Genomic DNA, 19,407 nt, shown 5'->3' with positions numbered 1-19,407 from the left:
CGGGGACAGAATATTGCACCACACTTGTCACAACCTACCGCCACTGCTGACGGTGGCGACTGGTTCGTCAATGGCGGTGACCAGGCTGACTGACTAGCAAGACAGCGGCCTCGTTGTCAACCCAGCCTAAAGGCAGATTTTATCGATCCAGCCTCAGCGCCATGTTAACGATGCCCTAGTGACTGTGTGTCATGGATTGCATTGCCATCAGCGGTCATTGTCGTTCACCTTGGTGCAGCCCTGAACAACTGGCTCAGCCCATGGGAGTCTCAAGTGGACAAAGTTGTTGCCAAAGTAGCTCAGAAGATTGGTGCATCGTGGTGTAGGTGAGCACATAACTAGGACTTCCCAGCGCCTATTTGTCCAGGCTGCGATACGACGTGACATGCTGTACTGCACATTCTTTTCAGCACTGCAAGGCCGGCAGCTGGACCGACTGCAGGGGTCACGCACATGTAGGCTGCCTGTTGCCAGTGCAGCATTCTGGAACGTTCTTTCCTTCTGAGATGCGTGGTATAATAACTTTCTTTGCTTCAAAGCAAGTTGCTTACCTTTCTGTTGTGCTCATAGTGTCCATACAACAATAACCTGCTGCAATGTTTTATTTTCCTTTCCATTCCCTAACCAATGAATACTACAATGTCGATTCTCTTTCTGCATACTTTAGTGTGTGCCCGCTCGCGCACATGTGTTTGTGTGTGTATACTTCACTCGCCACTCGAAGTTCTATTCCCCATAACTGAAACACTGCCTGTCCTTTCAGGACCTGCCATCATCTGCGGATGGGCATTATTGTATTGTGTGTGTGTGTGTGTGTGTGTGTGTGTGTGTGTGTGTGTGTGTGTGTGTGTGTGTGTGTGTGTTTCATTCAGAATCAGATCCGCTATCATTGCAATAAGAGAAAATATGTGGGTTCACATCCAGGGCATTTGTAGATTTGCGTGCTTTTCTCGCCACGGGCGCATACATGGGACATTGTGTGTATGTGTGTGTGTGTGTGTGTGTGCGCGCGTGTGTGTCTGTATGTATGGGGATATTGTCTGTATCGGCTTTTGGTACTAACGTTCAAGTCTGTACTTGCATGTGTGAACATGAAATTGTTCGGTTCTGTGCATGCTGTGTTGTATATTATTGTATGTATGTGTGCATTTCCACGAACAGTGTAGACGAGCGTGGACAGTGCATTCATCCCTCATCAACCACTACCCCTTTCAGACTTGGGCTTACGAGAGTTTTTTCTGCGTGCCTCTCATTTTTGTTTGTTTCTCTCTGATACTGTATTGATGCCGGTACCTGTACCTCGATGTGTTCCTCTATCTGCAGTCGCCTTTATCCTTCGGTCAAGTTAACGTTTTTTGTGCTCTATTTATCGTGCAAATCAAAATAAACAATAATAACACAAGTCATGCTAGAGTGACGACATGTGCGTGAGTAGGGTTGATGCGATGGGACGTTATAATTAAGTGGAACAGAACACACATTGGGCAGATTGATTGGGCATCATTGATTGTGCTCAGTCCAAACAATGAACACAATAATTATCTCCAGTGACAGACTGTAGCGGCTAGCCTCTAATAGGTAGCTGGCACTAGAAGCTACTGCTTGTTTGACATGTGCCGCCAGAACCCCTGTTGTGTCATGCTATAGATGCACATGCCCTGTTCTGGGGCATACTGAGGTACTTTGATTTTGTTGACTGCATGTAGACAGCATCCACTAGTAGTACTCATAGACCTTGGCTCTTTGTAGGTCAACCACCATCGCATGGATCGATCGGTGACTATGCACTTGGAGGTTGGAATAGCCCGCGCTGAACAGATCTTGCCATGGCCCAGGGAGTAAACTCGCTTACTGGACTATCCTGGTTTTAGTCATCCAGCATGAGTGGCGCAATTTGTCCATATCATGTTGCGAGCTCACAGTTGTTTGGGCAGGTTTTGAGCTGCACCACGAAATAAAGCGAAATAAGCACGACTGTAGAGCAAGGAAGCGGCGAGACGGCACTTCCAGGACGAAACAGGCAGTAGAGATGTGTTCACAGCATGAGCAACCTCTCAAACCCTACCGGTACTCCACAGTTACAAGAAAATGTCGGACTGGACGACGAGCCAATGCAAACCTGCTACATCCACCCAGGCAGATAGCTGCCAAACCAGGCCAATGTCGACCCACTGCATACCGGTATGTCAATGCCAAACAGATCCTGCAGGAGAAGAATGGGATATTGGCGTCCAGTGTACAGACACCAGTCACATTTCCTGTGTCTTTTGCAGGGTACAGGATAGACTCATCACTAAAGAATCCACTACTTCGTGATTTTTATTTGTAGAATACATGACAGGCGTATTCAGTGTGCCTCGCAGGACTGCGAGATGCTGCAGAAGACCACGTTCGACCTTTCTGGACTGCCATTCACCGACGGTGGGCTACACGATGCTGGAGGAACTAGATTCCAGTGAAAACCAAGATTCCTTTGCTCCTGGACGCTTAGACGTGTTGTGATATCTGCCAGGTGCGCAGTAACTAGTATTTTCATCGCTATAGCGAGGACGATGCCGATCGGCAAACTCTCGCTCACAGCCATCACCAGCCTATCAAAACCATCACTTGGCATCCCCCAGAGGTATAGGAGAAAGCCAAAACAGCTCACAACAAACAAAAGCTAAGGACGATGGAAAGAGAGCATGTCAAAAAGAAGACGAACAGTATGAAGTTCAAATAGTTTTGAACACTCGTTCCACCAACTACTCTATACCAGTACGAAGTAGTGTGCTCTGGATGGCAGTCGTGAGTCAGTCAAGTGTCAAGTAAAGTCGGCGGAATAGCGCGAGCTCCGGTGTGGGGAGCAAACCTTTCTTACTCTATACCAGGGAGTCGTGAAAGCCCGGGAGAGGACACGGGATGCGCGCACGCGGACGATGTTTGCCTCGGCCAGAAAGTGAAGCACGCTAGGCCGGCGCGGCCGGATCTACTCGATCCACGGCGCTGTGCTCGTTTTCAGCGCAGGGAGTCCTAAAATACCAATATTTTACGACTCGTTGTTGACACCATTATCCGAAACTGGTGGCGAAGGAAGCATAAACATGATTTGTCAGACTCAGTACACATGGTACAGGGGGTGGGGAGTTGACAGTGTGTGTGTGTGGGGGGGGCGTGTGTATGTGCACATGTGCTTGTACTTTTGTGTGTGTTTGCACAGTGTTTGTGTGTGCGTGCGCATTTTTGTGCACAATTCCGTTATGAAAAACAAATGATAGGTTTACCTTTTGTACACTCGCCAAGACTTCGGTTAGATTCACTGAGAACCTTTCTGGCCAACCTGGAGGCTGAGCCTTCCGTTTCCTAAACGGCTAAAGTCACCGCGTACTCAGTATACGAGTAGAAAAGTGTTGTAGATAGATAGGGAACACACATTGATTGTTTTTAAAAGAATCCAGGCAATATCATAAATCATGGAACGAGTGCGTAATAATGCTCTATGTTGCGTTTTGACGATGCTGAAGGAAGGGAGCTGTTGCGATTCACTCACAACACACACACTCGACTGCAATTTCAGTGCAATTTCTGACACAAGTTCATAAATCCACGAGTACGAGGAAGCTCAGCGGATCTCCACAAGAACTTTCGCCCATCACCTGCAATGAAATATGGGCTGTATGATATGACCAGCGGCTAACATGGGAAGTGGCGTCATTTTCCACAAATCTCGTTTCATTGTTGTATGTTGTATACTTTATTTATAGTGGAAATCAAAACAGGCAAAATGCCTAATAACATTGGACCCATTCACAACCATTTGACTGCAATTCAGTTCAATTTCTGCCACAAATTCAACTCCACGAGTACGAGGAAGCTCAGCGGATCTCAACACGAACGTTCGCCCATCACCTGCAATGGAATATGGGCTGTATGATACGACCAGCGGCTAACACGGGAAGTGGCGTCTCTTTCCACAAATCTCGTTTCATTCACAGCCATGATTTGACTGCAATTCAGTTCAATTTCTGCCACAAATTCAACTCCACGAGTACAAGGAAGCTCAGCGGATCTCAACACGAACGTTCGCCCATCACCTGCAATGGAATATGGGCTGTATGATACGACCAGCGGCTAACACGGGAAGTGGCGTCATTTCCAGAAATCTCGTTTCATTCACAACCATTTGACTGCAATTCATTGCAATTTCTGCCACAAATTCAACTCCACGAGTACGAGGAAGCTCAGCGGATCTCAACAGACAACACGAACGTTCGCCCATCACCTGCAATGGAATATGGGCTGTATGATACGACCAGCGGCTAACACGGGAAGTGGCGTCATTTTCCACAAATCTCATTTCGTTCACCAAAAAATTGAAGTACAATTAGGGATTTATCTTCCATTTCCATCGCCTCAGAATAAATTAACTTCGATAAACTGAGAGAGAATGAGTGAGGCAGCTGGAAAAATTGAGGATGAAAATAGAGATCAGAAGACTCGACGGAGCAATCGTCTCCGTGCTCTAAGAGAAATTGGAGAATGTCCCAATTAGTATTTCAAGAAGACATCACAATTTTTGAATTTCCTGGCCTCGCAACACCGTTCCCTGGCAGCGTTCCCCCGGCAGCGCGAGGCAAAGATGTTTTCTGGGAATGTGTGCCGTGTCCTCTCCCGGGCTTTTACGACTCCCTGCTCTATACCATGCACTTTCAATAAATCGTGACGCCATTTTGTTTTAACACGCATACGGTCCACTCTCCTAGTTCTAGACTGGCTAGACTAGAGTAAACCAGCATGCATGTTTTAGCAGTGAGACACGAAGCATCTCTGAAACTCACCGTGCTACTGAGGCTGGCAGAGGGGCGAAATCAGTCAGCTTTCGCTAAGCCGCGCGCGGTGATCAGCTGAAGTGAAGGGTGCGCTAGCTACAGTTTCCACCCAACTGACTCGGACGATGGGCATGGGACGAATAGACCGATCCCCTTATTATTGTCTGGGTTCGAGCAAGGGGGCAACTCCGCAGTCGCGTGGGATCCTGCTGCACACACGCGACCAACCTCACCTCGGCCGTGCGCGACTTCTCGCATGCGAAGTGCAGAGCACGCGAAATCTACATGCAGTGCAAGCCTGTCTACAAAAAATGTCACAAGGACTTTTGATTTGAGCTGTTTTGTTTTTGTTCAGACGTCTTCCTTTTTACGACTTCAGGATGCCTTCTCAGGATCATTGCTGCGTTCCTCACTGTCAGAACAGGAGGACGATGCAAACAAGTCATTTCACTCCTTTCCTCGTGTGGAGCCACAGCGGCCTGGAGCAGCGGATCCAGGCTATGCCCCGTGAGGAAGGGCGTAGTTTTAGGGTCACTCTGAATAGTTGCAGCGATCATTTCGATCCCGAAATCGAAATCGTTTTGCCCAGCTCTACAAGGGCAGGATGAGTCCAGGAACCCGAACAGCTGTCCTACGGTACCAGGTTTGCTTTTCGCAAGAGAGTGGAGTCTGGACGCCCTGCTCCCCATGCTCGCAAAACAGTATTTGCTGAGCCTAGTGCAGTTCGGTCATGGAAGTGCAGCGTCTGCATCACGAGCTCCCCATGCTCCCAAACCAGTATTTTGCTGAGAGGCAACGGTACTTTGAGTTGGAAAGGAAGCTGGCTTAGTGCAGTTTGGTCCTGTAATGGAAGTGCAGCATCTGCATCAGGAGCTGGCAGCAAGTAGAGCTCGTGTACAGAGTCTCGTGGAGCAGTTGGACGATGTGAGGACTGGGGTGAAGAAAGCCGAAAAACAGCTTACGTACAGTATCATAAAGAAAGACTCTGAGCCGCTCCAGTTTCTGACTGGTTTGCCTTCAGGTGTTTGGACTTGCTCTGTGGGACTTCTTTGAGCCTAGCCGAGAAAATGTACTGCGCCGCGCCAGATCTGCGAAGACGGAAACTGAGGGACGGCGGATACAGTTGGAGGTGGCCGTAAATCGCCAATGAGCATGTAATGGAGGATCAGCTGCTATTGGCATTGATGTGTCTAAGCCTGGGCCGAATGGAACAGAAGCTGGCATGCGTGGCACAAGTTAATCATCCGTTTCACGGTATATAGCTAGCTGAGCTGGAAAGATGTCTTGTTCCTCCGTTTGGGCATGATCCCCATTTGGGCGAGCTGGCGAGATGTTCAGTCATCGATGCCATGCACCGCAAGACATTCTGCATTGTGGATGAAACAGTTCTATTTTGCCATGCACTTAGGGTTCTCGCACCGGCACGGCACAACAAGACCCAACAGATCCTTGCGCTCGTATTTTCTCCCATGGTAACATTGCTGATCACAACACCCAGTAGCCAGTCGCAGATGCAACCAAATCAACCAGGTTCTCTTTCTCTTTTTTTCCAATACTGAAACCAAGGTATACCAATATTTGCATCGAATGCAGTGATGATTTCAATACTGTCCACCAGTACAACGCATTACCAGACTGGCATATAATCATGATAATATTATCCATTTCGCAATCACTGTCATTGCTTTCTTAGATCTCCAATCATCAATATCGGACCATAAACCGTCTATCATCTTATATTATATCATCATTAATATCCTGCTACTATCCTCCTCTAACGATGAGCTCGAAGAAACGAAACAGCTGTCTTGAGGCGGAAACAATATCTGTCAACGGAAGTGTCCTTGCTGTGCTGGTGTGTTTATGCTTCGTGCATTAGTTCGGCCAAGAGCGCATGGTGGTGGCGGGTTGAGGATGTAGTACAGCGGAGTATGACCGAAAGCTCTGTCACAATGTATTTTATTAGGAAGGTATAGAAACAGAAAAAAAACTGTATCTTGATCTTGGGCGTAAACAGCCCGTCTCACATTAAATATACTAGAAAATAGTTCACTCTAAACATGCAGTCTTCCTAAGAGAGAGAGAGAGGGGGGGGGGGGGTATATTCATACTCATAGGTTCGAAAGAACCGCACACACACTTTGTTGCAGACAGCGGCAAGCTTTGGCCATCGTACTTCGAAGAGGGAGCAATCCACTGCGCTACGCTTGCGATTAACAGCAAGCTTCGATCTTTCAAAGTTACGACTCATCACTGGCTCTGGGGTAATGTTCCTGGAACAAATGCCCCATTGCCGACTGCGGGCCAGGGAGCACGCAATCTGCCTTCCTGGGCGAGAAGTGTTCCAGCACAAGAAGCAGCACGAATACATGCTTACAAAGACCACCATCACCACCAGCCGGCACACAGCACTTCAAACACCATCCACTCCTTCCATGTGTTTGCACTGTCCTCCTCTAGCTCTTCACGCTCAACAAATACCACGCACTGCTCATCGTTTTTTTTAATGCTTCCTCTGGGTTGGCTAGCCCTTCGACTTGACAAAACAGCGATCACCACTGCTATCGTCACCTCATAGCAGTCGCTTCCACCAGTGGCTTTTCCTGTCTTTGCAAGGTGTCCAAGGATGGCTGCTGTTGTCACTACAGGCAAATCAGAAGTACTTTAGTGGCTGATGTCCAACCAGATCGTTGGAAAATCGATTTTTCCACTTCAGGGCTGCTGATCGCGATCGCGACTTGGTGACTTCGCAGCACCACGGTTACCTTCATAGAAGATGGCTCTGGAGAGGAAAAGGCAGACCAGAAAAAGGTTACTATTATCTTCAGCACCGATCTCAAGGAGAAAGAAATACGGTCTGCTGTAGCCTAGGCACAAAATAAATCTCACAACACGATTCGCGATTCGAATAATACCAACAACAAAAAAACTCACCTCTGGAGTAACTCCTGTTTGTGGCCCGAGATCGTTCTCTCCCGCGCCTTGAAAAAATCCTGCAGCTGCATCGCAGTCCATGTCTCTCTCGAAGACTCTGCTCCTACCAGCAGGAGGTTCAGCACCGCTCGAAGCCATCGCAAACCACTTGAACTAAGCAGAAGACATTCCAAAACAAACCTGAAACACACTGTCAAAGATGCTGTCACGTTCAAAAACTAGCTCGATCGCGAGTGAGGTTGCCCCCGTGCTCGAACCCAGTATAATAAGGGGATCGGTCTATTGCTGAATGAAATATTGGTGAGCGATGGTGTCTGCGCAAGGAACGTTAGCTACACTTACAGAGCTAGAGCACGCCTTCAACGTTTTCAAACAGTGGCTCAGCCTGTGGGCTTCTATACTGTACAACTATTTCTGTTTCTAGATGTTACTGAGCTAGGCCATATACTGATATAGGGTGCAACGAAACGAGTTCCTAACTCTGAGGTTGACTGCATGCAGCAGCTACAGCGGACTAACAGGAACCCAAATAACTCACCCTACTACTACTAGTACTACTACTACTACTACTACTACTACTACTAGTACTGTACTAGACAGAAAACTAAAAAAAAACTATCTCGGACCAGCTCCAAGCCAAGGCCAGGGACCATGGCATGGGCAAAGCCAACCCTTCACGTAGTACTACTACTAGTACTATTATATGACTCCCGATCTCAACGAGTAATCCCACACTGGCCACAGCCTAGCCGCGTAGATCATTACATTAGTATTCATTAGATGATCTACCGACTGACTGTACTGTCCGGGTCCGGGGCCGGGCCGTCACAGCGCTAGCGGCACATGCTGCATGCACCATGTGCACGGCCAAGCCTGTCGACGATCGCAGGATCTAGGATCGCATGGCATGCATGTAATGATGTAGTCTACGTCTGTGCCACTGAGTAGATCTACTGACTGTTGTGAGAGTGACTCTGTACTCAGTAATCATGGTAATGCCTAAATCATTAAAAAGTCAAGTGCATGTACTGTATGCGCCTTTTGCTTTTGCATATGTTGCCACTGGCAACTTACGTGTTACTTGTTCGGTGGAGAGGATTTTTAGTACAGACTCAGTGTGCATGTACAGCCATGCAGTCTAGGACTAGGGACTGTTCCTATGCGCGTCTAGTGCTACTGGTACTGTGTACTGTCTGTGTACATGTTCTGGCATGTACTCAGTTATAATGCCGAGTAATCATGGTAATGGCAGCTGACTTTATTTTTGGAGAAACACTAGTCCTGGAGTGTCATTGTAGTAAAACGTAACAATGAATGGCGATAGCATCTAGGAAGGATCGCTACCCTGACGTGAAAGAAAGGCCTTGCGCGGCTGCTCTACGAAGTGTTGCAGAAAGACTCAAAGTTAGTTGCTGGACGAACAACTCGCTGGGGCCGGAAAACCTGGCCCCAACGATGGAGTTTGGTGAATCATCAAGCATAATATCTTGTAGCAGTGTTCACCGAGGAAGGAGAACGCTCTAGCCGCTGCTGTTGTCCGTTTCATCCACGTTGGGCGTGAGCTGCACCGCGCCTATTGTGTTTTAGTATTCCATGGACACACATTAGCATTCAGAGCGATTGTGGAGCCACAATTTACTTCACACGGCGTTGTATTGTCCACGAGCGCAAACTTAATTATCAGCAGTAACTGTTACTCTTCATCCTACATGTAGACTTGGAGTATACACGGCCTTGTCACGACAGCGACAGCTCTACAGATCATGCAGAGTGTTCAAGTGAGAAACATTAATTTCTATTGTTGGTGGACGAATAAATGGCAGGTTCCGAAAAAACGCGGCCTGCACCGATGGTGTTTGGTGGATCATCAAACAGGGTGACCAGCAGTGTTCACCGAGGAAGGAGAATGCACTCGCCACCACTCCGATTCATCCAAGTGGGCGTTAGCTGCGCCGCGCCTATTGTGTTTTAGTATTCCATGGACGCACACTAGAGTTCTCAGCGATTGTGGAGCCACAACATATCTTCATGCGGCGTTGCACTGTCCAAGAGCAGAAACGTCAGCAGTGACCCATCATCATACATGTAGATTTGGAGTATACACACCATGCGCCAATGGGCCTCGGCACAACAGCGGCAGCTCTACGGAGTGTTCAAGTGAGAAACATTTGTTTCGACTTTTGGTGGACGAACAAATCGTCGGTGCCGAAAAACGTGGCCTGCGCCGATGGTGCTTGAAACATCAAGCATGGCATGTGGTGACTGTCAGTGTTGATCGAGGAAGGAGAACACTCAGGCCGTCGACCGTTCATCCATTTCGTTAGCTGCACCAAGCCTATTGTGTCCTTGTATTCCATGGGCACACAATCATGAAGCATGGCGTCTGAGCTGTGTTCACAGAGCGGGGAGATGCTCTTGCTGCTATCTTATCTGTCCTGTGTATTCCCAAGTGCCGAAGGCTCACAACGATGGTGTTGGACAAGTCAGATAAAATAGAGTCAACGTAAGTACGCATGTGTACTCTTACTGACTGAAACATAAGTGGGGTGTAAGAGCTAATTCAAATGGTGTCGCGACATTCTCATGTACGAGGTTAGTGTGTAGTACTTGTTACGTACTGAATTCTGTGACTTTGTTTTGGCTCCATATACTGCATGCATTCACGTTTCACAGTTATCAGTTTGACCCTGAGTTCATGTCTGTTATCCCGTGTCTCCTCTACTTATTTTTGTTTCCACACGGTTCATGGTGTAGCGCTGCACGTGTTCCGTCAGTTTGAACTTCAGCATAAATCGCAACTACTTGTATTTCCAGACATGTCACGTGATTGTTGCCAGGGTTTGAGCCAATCAGAGCGTTTACAGGCAGGGCCTGAACCCCTGATCATGCCTTGCCTGCCAGCTCTACTACGATATTATATGTCACGTACCCGCGCGCACGGTTCTCCTGCGCTTGGGCTTGCTTTCCCTTGGTAGTTGGAAGTCAGTGGCTGTTTTAGTACTCTTAGATTATGTACAGAAAGTGGTGGACATCACGCAACTGCAGTGTAAATTAAAGGGTGGTTGTCAACTGACAACCGCATAATTTTTCGACATAATTAATAAAAGAATTTTCATCTAAAGAGTGAAAAGCAACTAAATAGAGCGGTTGTCGGTTGACAACCCCCCTTTTATTTAGATTATGTATCTGAAGTTAACACAACGTAGAAGTATCACAATTGTCTCTTGTGTATTATATCCGTCTGATGTCACCAGATCGTCACACGGTGCTGTGACCAAGATACGGATCATGCCGAACGCTGATTCAACTGGACGAATCGCGAGGCTTTTCAGATGCAGGGACACAATGGAAACTGAATGACTTCAGAACAGCACTGCTTGGCGCGTCTATACAGCATCATTTGGCACAGCAAGATGACAAAACAGCTAGCAGTGGCTATTGGTGAGAAAATTTCTGCTGTGCCATTGGAGTGTGCACGATACACGAACCCTGCTCTTTTGTTGGCACCGCCTATGTAACTTACTGCATAGGGTGCAAGGTGACCGTTGTCGGTTTACATGTACTCCAGTTATTACACCGTGCATGCACTGAGTCTGTGCTGCACTGTGCATCCATAGGTGTTCGTTCGTTATGACACGCGAGTAATAGTGAAATACGATTGGCGTATTGTGCTGGACTGACTGCGGTAATGTAAAGCTAAAATAAAGCAGTCAGTTTGCCCTTAGCATGGCCTTGTCATGACGGTGCCACATCCGTGGAAAGGCAACATGCCGGCTAATCTCCCTGAGAAGTTGAGTGGTTATCAGCAGGCGATGACGCTGTGTCGATGATGACCTGTTGATGCCCGACAGGAACCTTGCGAGGAGAGTCATTGGGCCTGACGGGTAGGTAAAGCCAACTTCCACATGAAGTTTGCGGATGGCTGACATGTAGACATGGACAGATCGGGGCTGAAAAGTTCTGAACAACTCGGCAGCAAAATAACACATAAAGTAAAAAGTCATCACCTGGCAATGGATTCCAGTTATGCCCTTGACAGAACTGGAAGTAACGGGTATCGGCGGAAAAATATTTCCGGCTGGTGCCAGTGCTGCTAGCTGCAGCACGGAGTCCGGCAACTGAGAGTTGGAAAAGACTGGCTGATCTGGCTCAGCTGCTGCTTCCGGAGCCCTCGATGGTTCAAACACCATCGGCGCAGGCCACGTTTTTCGGCACCGACGATTTGTTCGTCCACCAAAAGTCAAAACAAATGTTTCTCACTTGAACACTCCGTAGAGCTGCCGCTGTTGTGCCAAGGCCCATTGGCGCATGGTGTGTATACTCCAAATCTACATGTATGATGAAGGGTCACTGCTGACGTTTCTGCTCTTGGACAGTGCAAAGCCGCATGAAGATATGTTGTGGCTCCACAATCGCTGAGAACGCTAGTGTGCATCCATGGAATACTAAAACACAATAGGCGCGGCGCAGCTAACGCCCACTTGGATAAATCGCAGTGGTGGCGAGTGCATTCTCCTTCCTCGGTGAACACTGCTGGTCACCCTGTTTGATGATCCACCAAACACCATCGGTGCAGGCCGTGTTTTTTCGGAACCAGCCATTTATTCGTCCACCAACAATAGAAATTAATGTTTCTCACTTGAACACTCTGTAGAGCTGTCGCTGTCGTGACAAGGCCGTGTATACTCCAAGTCTACAATGTAGGATGAAGAGTAACAGTTACTGCTGATAATGAAGTTTGCGCTCGTGGACAATACAACGCTGTGTGAAGTAAATTGTGGCTCCACAATCGCTCTGAATGCTAATGTGTGTCCATGGAATACTAGAACACAATAGGCGCGGTGCAGCTAACGCCCAACGTGGATGAAACGGACAACAGCAGCGGCTAGAGCGTTCTCCTTCCTCGGTGAACACTGCTACAAGACATTATGCTTGATGATTCACCAAACACCATCGTTGGGGGCCAAGTTTTCCGGCGCCAGCAAGTTGTTCGTCCACCAACTAACTTTGATGAGTCTTTCTTCAACACTTCGTAGAGCAGCCGCGCAAGGCCTTTCCTTCGCGTTAGGGTAGCGATCCTTCCTAGATGATATCGCTATTCATTGTTACTTTTTACTTCAATGAGTAGTGTAGTGTCTCTCCGAAAATAAAGTCAGCTGCCTTGGCATTAGGCATTAGTACTGCCTAGGCCTAGCACCTGGACTTGGAAAAAAATTGATTTTGCAAGTCTTCAATCATGTTTGCATGTACGCGCTATCCAGCCATGTGGCGTGAACAGATTCTGGATTGCCTGACGTGAAAGGTAGCGCGCGCGGGCCCGCGAGAGTCGTACGCGCGCTCGCGGACGTGTCTGACACGTGAAACGAAAAGATTTTTTTGGCGGGTAGTCGGCAAAAATTAAGTGACGGTCCCTTTAGTAGGGTGTTCGGACGATTTTGAAAGTTGCTCTGATCTCCTCGATTTTAGTCTCATTGGAAAGAGTAGGATAAACTAGCCGGGAAATATATAAGGTTTGTCTAAATCCGACCAGACGTTCAAGAGTTATGATCGTTTGAAGTGCGCTTGTTGGCACTTTTGCTGGAACAGTTTTGATGCAGGCCAGTGGCACAAAACCGGGAAATTCAAAACCAACTAGAACGAGGTGAAAATCAATTTCGTTCAGGGTCTTTCAAATTTTCACAAATGATAGCCAATGGAGAGCTTCCATCACTTGACCAATTTTTTTGGTATTCAATCTAGCCAAATTCAAATTACGCCCATAGCAACCACCATAGCAACGCATACAAATTAGTCGAAATAGATGCGAAAGATGTAACCCTTCACAGGCTGAAGCTAATTGGAATACGGGTACTACAAAGACGCATCACCAGGAGGAGATTACAGTTATCTACCCCATGTAGATGAAGCATCCAAGAAAATAACATACGCACTCAGCCGAGACAGCACCCGCACCCGGGCATGTTGCGCCGCGGGACCGGATGCATGCAGCCAATTAACAGGTATGCTGCACCATTGCGACACGATGTAAGCTTCAGCCAGGCCAAGGCAGCAGCAGTCCTGCTAATCATCAGCTTTAGAAGGACAACTTGTTCCCAGTCATATACGGCGCGTGCAGCACTTCGGGGCAATTGGTGTCGCACGTCACATGTAATTCATTCATACGATTTGCACAATCAACAGACAGTTCATTTATCGGATGATTATGCAAGCGTAATTTGGATGTAAATTATAAAGTCGACAAATACACTGGCCCTACATTGCCCATGCTAAGTGGATGACAATGTACTCCAGACACGGTGCATACGGCATTGCGTAGCTGCACTGCGTTAGCGCGCTGCAATTTTGCAAATCCTCAGAGTGTCAATTCTGTACAGATTTTCAGCTGCATCATGAACGTAGTCTGTTCTTGACCAATTATTTGTCTGCACAATGGCTTTCTCCACTCTCATCTGGATACAGCGACCAGAGGTTTATCTGATGTGGTAGCTCAGCGAAACTACAAATAAACAGCACTACAGCCAAGTCCATCAACTCCATGTACATGTACATGTACATGTACTCCATACATTTGGTATCCTGGCGCAAATCGATCGCTCATAGAACAAGAAGACAGCATCGTACAGCCTCCAAATTTCACACACTGCGTAGTTTTTCGACGCTGAAGACGATGGAATGGTCGCCGGCGTTGCGACCGGCCCAGAACAGGCCGACATCGATACCCTGAAGTTGCGCAGGGCGTAACATTGCTAAAATTCGTCGTGTGGAAACGGGACTTACGGTCTCAACAGCAGAGACATCTCCTCTTTCCAACAAAGAAACAAACTCGTCCTGAGCTGCTAAAATTTTACCTTGCCAAGGCAAGAAGCACAGTGATGTACGATTGTGCCACGGACCCCGTACAAAACTGTTTCCACTCAAAATGCGCCTGGGTTCGAGGCACCGAACACCCTACCTTTAGGCGAAGGACTAAAGGGACCGTCACTTAATTTTTGCCGACTACCCGCCAAAAACATCTTTTCGTTTCACGTGTCAGACACGTCCGCGAGCTAGCGCGTACGACTCGCGCGCGCCCGCGCTACCTTTCACGTCAGGCAGTCTGTTCACGCCACATGGCTGGATAGCGCGTACATATGCAAACATGATTGAAGCCTTGCAAAATCAATTTTTTTCCAAGTCCAGGCGCTAGGCCTAGGCCGGCAGTACTAATGCCTAGTAATGGCAGCTGACTTTATTTTCGGAGAAACACTACTCATTGTAGTAAAAAGTAACAATGAATAGCGATATCATCTAGGAAGGATCGCTACCCTAACGCGAAGGAAAGGCCTTGCGCGGCTGCTCTACGAAGTGTTGAAGAAAGACTCATCAAAGTTAGTTGGTGGACGAACAACTCGCTGGCGCCGGAAAACTTGGCCCCCAACGATGGTGTTTGGTGAATCATCAAGCATAATGTCTTGTAGCAGTGTTCACCGAGGAAGGAGAACGCTCTAGCCGCTGCTGTTGTCCGTTTCATCCACGTTGGGCGTTAGCTGCACCGCGCCTATTGTGTTTTAGTATTCCATGGACACACATTAGCATTCCGAGCGATTGTGGAGCCACAATTTACTTCACACAGCGTTGTATTGTCCACGAGCGCAAACTTCATTATCAGCAGTAACTGTTACTCTTCATCCTACATGTAGACTTGGAGTATACACGGCCTTGTCACGACAGCGACAGCTCTACAGATCATGCAGAGTGTTCAAGTGAGAAACATTAATTTCTATTGTTGGTGGACGAATAAATGGCTGGTTCCGAAAAAACGCGGCCTGCACCGATGGTGTTTGGTGGATCATCAAACAGGGTGACCAGCAGTGTTCACCGAGGAAGGAGAATGCACTCGCCACCACTCCGATTCATCCAAGTGGGCGTTAGCTGCGCCGCGCCTATTGTGTTTTAGTATTCCATGGACGCACACTAGCGTTCTCAGCGATTGTGGAGCCACAACATATCTTCATGCGGCGTTGCACTGTCCAAGAGCAGAAACGTCAGCAGTGACCCATCATCATACATGTAGATTTGGAGTATACACACCATGCGCCAATGGGCCTTGGCACAACAGCGGCAGCTCTACGGAGTGTTCAAGTGAGAAACATTTGTTTCGACTTTTGGTGGACGAACAAATCGTCGGTGCCGAAAAACGTTGCCTGCGCCGATGGTGTTTGAACCATCGAGGGCTCCGGAAGCAGCAGCTGAGCCAGATCAGCCAGTCTTGCCAACTCTCAGTTGCCGGACTCCGTGCTGCGGCTAGCAGCACTGGCACCAGCCGGAATTATTTTTCCGCCGATACCCGTTACTTCCAGTTCTGTCAAGGGCATAACTGGAATCCATTGCCAGGTGATGACCTTTTACTTTATGTGTTATTTTGCTGCCGAGTTGTTCAGAACTTTTCAGCCCCGATCTGTCCATGTCTACATGTCGGCCATCCGCAAACTTCATGTGGTAGTTGGCTTTACCTACCCGTCAGGCCCAATGACTCTCCTCGCAAGGTTCCTGTCGGGCATCAACAGGTCATCATCGACACAGCGTCATCGCCTGCTGATAACCACTCAACTTCTTAGGGAGATTAGCCGGCATGTTGCCTTTCCACGGATGTGGCACCCTCATGACAAGGCCATGCTAAGGGCAGACTGACTGCTTTATTTTAGCTCTACATTACCGCAGTCAGTCCAGCACAATACGCCAATCGTATTTCACTATAACTCGCGTGTCATAATTGGGGATATGGGCTGCTCCGCACTATATCCCTGATATTCCAACTAGACAAAAAGTGTGTTCTGAGCCTGTATCGCGTATAATAGGCTCATCGTAAAACAAAATAAAAGTCTTAAAAATCAGGGTTCACGTAACACTCGGGTTCCAGCCAAGTTTTCCGCATCCGCAGGAACGCTACCCCCCCCCCCCCCCCCCCCCCCCTCTTGAATCATAGCATAGTGGACTCTGCAATGAACAGATTATGAAACTCCCTGCAGATTTACTACGGTCATTTCTGGTGACTGGTCTTGGGGCACCGTGGAAGCTGTGACTGGTTGCCAAGTTTAGTTTTGTGACTGATCATGGGGCATTTGTGACTACTTCGAAGCACATCTCTGATTGATCACAGAGTCTTACTGTTGTGAATATTTATATCGATTGAGAAGTCAAGCAGCCACGGGGCGTTGGCCTTGCAGCTGTGAGTATGCATACGGTACATATTCACATGACTCTATTGTATGCTGGACACTGCTGGTCCATTGTTGCAGTGTGTAAGTGAACTGCAGAACCTATTCCGTGATGAAACACCTACTCTTGAAAGACTGAATGTTTGAGCTAATAGTCTTTTACTTCACTCTCATGCTGCTCGTATAATTATACCATACGCCAGAAGACCCTAAGTTAGTTCTAAGATTTTGTGGACCATGTGACCATGTGGTACTTTCACTCTACAGCCAAGTCAACCTATTCGTCAACACACAGGGTTTTCCTCAGACACAAGCGAATGGTTTACTCCACTCTGGAGAAGAACACAGTTTGCTCTCTCGAACACCAACCGCAGATAACTACGGAATGTACTTCAGAAGTAGGAAGTGCAACAACTGCTAGAATATTGAACTGTCGTCCACACAAAACAAATAAAGACAACTGAAAACCAAAACACATGCGACTGCGAACATGCATGTAACAGCGACTGCAAGCCAGAACTACAGACTCCGCGCAGGGAGGAACAGGGGAAACAGAGGTAACGCTTCCGACTCCGAGAGCTTCGAATAGCAGCGGACAAAACAATCCATCAACCTTGCGTGTCACCTTGCGCTACCGCAAACGAACACCTATGGATGCACAGTGCAGCACAGACTCAGTGCATGCACGGTGTAATAACTGGAGTACATGTAAACCGACAACGGTCACCTTGTACCCTATGCAGTAAGTTACATAGGCGGTGCCAACAAAAGAGCAGGGTTCGTGTATCGTGCACACTCCAATGGCACAGCAGAAAATGTTCTCACCAATAGCCACTGCTAGCTGTTTTGTCATCTTGCTGTGCCAAATGATGCTGTATAGACGCGCCAAGCAGAAATGGACTGCTTATGAGCGTGAACAGGCTGGATGGGGTGACTGATGGACTGTCGGAGTTGGCGAACCACAGAAATCGTGTCGCATCTCTGTATGCTGGGTTGGCACTGATTTGTAAAATGGCCTTCTCAGTATTGCAGGTCATGACGATTGGTGGCAGGCAAAATCGTAGAACAATGATGAATTGCCTAATGGCTAGGTCGTTGTTAGTAAGATTGCCTGAATCCTGGATGTCAACACAGTCTAGGTCCCACAGATCTGGGATGGTGCAGGAGTCGGAAGTTGCATCAGTTAGAGAAACGATAGCTGGCATGGCTGCTCATCGGCGTAGCTGAGTGCTTGGAGTGACGTGTTCGGCCAGTCACCACAAAACCGACTGTGGTAGGCAGAAACTGTAGTCCTGGCGGAAGTCCTCTGGTGCTCCCCGTCAAGACTCCCAGAGGAAATCTGCACCGATCAAGACGACTGACTATCTTACGGTCAATGGCGATACTGGTTGATGCTGCACTAGCTGCTGTTGCGCTAGATGCTGGTACCTCGTCAGCCACAGGCTGGTCAGCTACTATGTTGGTACTGCTGTCAGATTTCTGTTGAGATTCAGGGCAGATCGTGACATGATGGTGACTCTGATTGGTGACCCATGCGAGAACACACATTACACTTGCGGGTGGCCTTGCACTGAGTTGACCGGTGCCCTGTGCGCAAACACACAAAGCAACGCTTCTGTTCAATCTGTTATTCTTTCCGCTATGCTACTGTTGTGTATTTCGCGCAGCTCTTGTCCAGGTGAGATCCGCCGCAGAATGCACACCCTCTCATACTGCTGGCATTCCAGTTAACATCAGACCGCTTCCTTCTGGTGAACTTGCATGCGCCTGTCACCAGTGCACCTGCAGAATAGTGAGTGACATCTTCTGCTGTAGTACCGCCTGTGTTTGTGCGGCGCAGAAAGGCGTCTTGCATGATAACATAACGCTTCAGTGCTGTTCTGAAGTCATTCAGTTTCCATTGGGTCCCTGCATCTGAAAAGCCTCGCGATTCGTCCAGTTGAATCAGCGTTCGGCATGATCCGTATCTTGGTCACAGCACCGTGTGACGATCTGGTGACATCAGACGGATATAATACACAAGAGACAATTGTGATATTTCTACATTGTGTTTACTTCAGATACATAATCTAAATAAAAGGGGGGTTGTCAACCGACAACCGCTCTATTTAGTTGCTTTTCACTCTTTAGATGAAAATTCTTTTATTAATTATGTCGAAAAATTATGCGGTTGTCAGTTGACAACCACCCTTTAATTTACACTGCAGTTGCGTGATGTCCACCACTTTCTGTACATAATCTAAGAGTACTAAAACAGCCACTGACTTCCAACTACCAAGGGAAAGCAAGCCCAAGCGCAGGAGAACCGTGCGCGCGCGCGGGTACGTGACATATAATATCGTAGTAGAGCTGGCAGGCAAGGCATGCTCAGGGGTTCAGGCCCTGCCTGTAAACGCTCTGATTGGCTCAAACCCTGGCAACAGTCACGTGACATGTCTGAAAGTACAAGTAGTTGCGATTTATGCTGA

General features: G+C 47.9%; 1 protein-coding gene and 2 long non-coding RNA genes across 3 annotated transcripts in view; 1 reads left to right on the top strand and 2 right to left on the bottom strand.

Annotated features, from left to right (window-relative positions):
• Positions 1 to 19,407, bottom strand: part of LOC135818589 (uncharacterized) — a 199,164-nt gene that overhangs the window by 143,956 nt on the left and 35,801 nt on the right. The gene's annotated exons all lie outside the window — the stretch shown is intronic.
• LOC135818575 (uncharacterized) lies at positions 6,452 to 8,023 on the bottom strand. Its single transcript, XR_010553705.1, has 2 exons — positions 7,743 to 8,023; positions 6,452 to 7,590 (listed from the first exon to the last, which is right to left on the bottom strand). It is a non-coding gene; the product is annotated as an uncharacterized LOC135818575 (long non-coding RNA).
• LOC135818591 (uncharacterized) overlaps positions 8,889 to 19,407 on the top strand; it is a 195,562-nt gene continuing 185,043 nt past the window's right edge. The window contains exons 1-2 of the long non-coding RNA XR_010553709.1: positions 8,889 to 10,245; positions 10,997 to 11,359. This is a non-coding gene — a long non-coding RNA (uncharacterized LOC135818591). The remainder of the gene's footprint in view (positions 10,246 to 10,996; positions 11,360 to 19,407) is intronic.

The sequence above is a fragment of the Sycon ciliatum genome, chromosome 5 (assembly GCF_964019385.1).
Source record: "Sycon ciliatum chromosome 5, ocSycCili1.1, whole genome shotgun sequence".
NCBI classification, from domain to species: Eukaryota; Metazoa; Porifera; class Calcarea; order Leucosolenida; family Sycettidae; genus Sycon; species Sycon ciliatum.
Note: the sequence above shows the minus strand (reverse complement) of the source record. Positions and strands in the feature narration are given on the sequence as shown.